Below are 3,702 nucleotides of genomic sequence, written 5' to 3'. Positions count from 1 at the left end.
TTACTTTAGCCTATCTGTTTCACAAGAGACATGGATGTTGACATATACTGAAAATAACCTATAAAAAGTGTATCTGTAGAAAGCTCTATCAAAGAGTATATATTGTCTTGGGCACTGATATCTAACTTTCCATTCTACACCGAAAGCTAGATTTTCAAAGGTCTGAATTGTAGTGCTGAATTATTGGTATGTTTGGTAAACACCATTATAATGGGGGGTGGGGGGAGGGGAGTAACAGCTCAGTAATTTTCTGCAAATTCATGAAAAAAAAAATGTAAAAAAGATATCCCTTTTTATTTTACAAACCTAAAAGCCAGGAAAATGAAGCTCTGGGGCCAAGCAAAAATTGCACACTGCTGCTGAATTACCAAATATCGAATAGCAAATGTTCCAGCCAGGGAATGGACGTACATGTAGATTCAAGTAAAACACTGATGGAAAAAGTCATCTGTTTAGTGTTGTAGACCCACAACACTGGCTGCGTTTCTGACAAACACTTACAACACAATTAATAGTGAAGCCTAGATAACCTCAGTGCAAATAAGTCAGATCCAAAAATGCCAGGGAAGGAAGCCTTTGGCGTTGAGTAGACGGCTCCACTGTACGAGTCCCAACAGGAGATGCAGACTAAGCACATGCATTAAGGCTGGGAGGAGGGGTGCACCGGATGTTGCGAAGGGGCGGGCTGCGAGGTGGCTGCCGAGGGGGCCGCAGGCTGCATGGGCGGCGGAGGTGGAGGCGGAGGGGGCTGGACCGGGGTCTGTGTGTTGGGAGACGGAGGTGGCGTGGGCCGTTTGAATTTGTCAGGACTGTTGCTTCTCCGCGGTGAAGGCCTCTGTAGAGAGGACAGAACAGCAGGTCAGTCTGGGTCCAGACGGCTCATTTCTAACAGCCTGACAAGTGGGGGCTAGTGAAAAGGGGGAGCGACAGAGACAAGAAACTAGCAAGTTCCTTGTCTAGCCCTACTGGTTTCTGAACTACTAATGAAAACTTAAGGTGGAGTTTGCACCTACACCCAAGAGAAAGCTGTGCAAAATTACTATGAAACTTGCACTGACCAAACTACTGGACTTGGGCCCCTCGATGGGACAGTCCTAGAATTAAGACAGCTGCCTCATCCTCCACTCTAATCTTTTCTGTCCACTGTCTGTCCCCAAGTTCCTTCCATCACTCAAGTAAGTTGTCAACATCCTGAAAGCTGCAGCTCAATCAAATGTTTCTTTTTACATAAAGCCCATCAAACCAATAAAAACGGCTTCAGGACTACCTCCTGCTTTTGTAGAGTAAGAGTCTTCTTTTAAAGATTCCCTTATCGGAAATACCCTCACTTCTCTCCTATTCTCAAACCCCCATTAGTTACATTTCTAATCGCTCTATTAGTCAACTTAACAACCAGCTCTAAAGAAAAAACTCCCCTGAGTGAAGTTTGAACCAAACACACTTAAGGCTCCTTCTAATTCCAGGAGAAAAAATTCTGAGTGAAAGCAGAAATAAGGCTAATTTCAAGAAGATACTGAGGATCAGTGAACTGTGAAGATGCAGACAATAAATATTTTAGACACTGTGGCAACCAGCAATGATTCGTTATGGCAAAGAGCTGGCCAGAGTTTAATTAAGGCATTGGCCAGAGTTCAAATTACATTTCACAAAGCGTAATTTTTCACAGAAAGTGAAGCTGAAGTTTTGTCTCCTGGGAAGGATTTTAGTTTCCACACCAGAATTTGGTATCAAACTGCAGGGAAGTCTCTATAGTTTGAAGGTGAACTGGTGGTGGGAGGGAGAAGAAAGGTCAAGGTCTAAGGGCATCAGCCCCGGTTCTCCTAAGAAGCAGCAGCTGGTACCACCAAGAGAGTCAAGTGCGGCTTCCTCCCCTCTGAATACTTACTGTGATGCCATGGGATGCTCCCATATGCTGCACATGAAGACCCGGGGAATTGTAATAAGACATTCCGGCTCTGGTCAGTGAAGTTGGTGGCGTGAAACCAACTGTGTGACTTGCATATGATAGACCTGAAATATAACAATAGCAAGCATTATTTCAAACTCCATTCCCTGGTGTCTTCAACCATCTAGAAGACTTTAAAATGCAAAAGTTCTCAGTCACCAACAAAAATGAACACAGGTAAGAGTAGTGGGCTCACCAAATGGCCTCCTGAGTAAAAGGGGATTATATCAAGTCCTAGAATAGAACAAAGAGCCCAGAAATAGGTCCACACATAAACGGTCAAATAATCTTCAACAAAGGTGCCAAGTATACATAATGGGGAAAGGGTAGCCTCTTCAACAAATGGTACTGAGAAAACCAGATATCCACATGCAAAAGAATGAAACTGGACCCCTATCTTATACCATACACAAAAATCAACTCAAAATGGATTAAAGACTCAAACATAAGACATACAACTATAAGCTCTTAGAATAAAACACAGACGAAAAACTTCATATTGGTCTTAGCAATGATTTCTCAGATGTGACACCAAAAGCGCAGCCACAAAAGCAGAAAACAGACAAGGGGGACTATATCAAACTCAAAAGCTTAAATAGCAAGGGAAATAATCAACAGAAGGGTAATCCATGGAATATGAGAAAATATTGACAAATATATCAGATAAGGGATTAGTATTCAAAATATATAAGGAACTCCTACAGTTCAATAACAAATAAATAATCCGATTAAAAAATGGGCAAAGGACTTGAATAGACATCTCTCCAAAACATACAAATAGTCAACAGGCATATGAAAAGATGCTCAACAGCCTGCAACATTATCCACAATAGCCAAGATGTATAAACCACCTAAATCAAACTCAACACCCAAAAAACCCCAAAAAATCCAGTCAAGAAATGGGCAGAAGACACAAACAGACATTTTTCCAAAGAAGATATGCAAATGGCCAATAGACACATGAAAAAAACCTCATCATCACTCGGCATCAGGGAAATCCAAATCAAAACCTCAATAAGATACCACCTCACACCAGTCAGAATGGCTAAAACTGACAACTCAGGAAACGACAGATGTTGGTGAGGATACGGAGAAAGGGGAACCCTCCTACACTGTTGGTGGGAATGCAAGCTGGTGCAGCCACTCTGGAAAACAGTACGGAGGTTCCTCAAAAAGTTAAAAATAGAGCTACCTTACAACCCAGCAATTGCATTACTAGGTATTTATCCAACAGATACAAATACGGTGATTTGAAGGGGCACCTGCGCCCCTGTGTTTATAGCAGCAATGTCCACAATAGCCAAACTGTGGAAAGAGCCCAGATGTCCACTGACAAATGAATAAACAAGATGTGGTATACACACACACAATGGAATATTACTAAGCCATCAAAAAGAATGAAATCTTGCCTTTTGCAACGACATGGATGGAACTAGAGGGTATTATGCTAAGCGAAATAAACCAGTCAGCGAAAGACAAATACCATATGATTTCACTCATATGTGGAATTTAAGAAACAAAACAGATGAACATAGGGGAAGGGAAGGAAAAAGAAGATGAAAACAGAGAGGGAGACAAACCATAAGAGACTCTTAACTATAGGAAACAAACTAAGGGTTGCTGGAGGGGAGGTGAGTGGGGGGATGGGGTAATAGGCATTAAGGAGTGCACTTGAAGTAATAAGTACAGTTCTTTAAGCTGTTAAGGATACTTTTGGCTTCCATGGCTGAGACATGCAGCCACCAAGCCCACCTTTA

At 42.1% G+C, this 3,702-nt stretch overlaps 1 long non-coding RNA gene across 1 annotated transcript; it reads right to left on the bottom strand.

Moving 5' to 3' along the window:
• Positions 1-275: 275 nt before the first annotated feature.
• LOC115940706 (uncharacterized) lies at positions 276-3,660 on the bottom strand. Its single transcript, XR_004075439.2, has 2 exons — positions 1,886-3,660; positions 276-835 (listed from the first exon to the last, which is right to left on the bottom strand). It is a non-coding gene; the product is annotated as an uncharacterized LOC115940706 (long non-coding RNA).
• Between the last annotated feature and the right edge of the window lie 42 nt (positions 3,661-3,702).

This window comes from Leptonychotes weddellii, unplaced genomic scaffold (assembly GCF_054177405.1).
Source record: "Leptonychotes weddellii isolate Sample4059 unplaced genomic scaffold, ASM5417740v2 HiC_scaffold_18970, whole genome shotgun sequence".
Taxonomy (NCBI): domain Eukaryota; kingdom Metazoa; phylum Chordata; class Mammalia; order Carnivora; family Phocidae; genus Leptonychotes; species Leptonychotes weddellii.
Note: the sequence above shows the minus strand (reverse complement) of the source record. Positions and strands in the feature narration are given on the sequence as shown.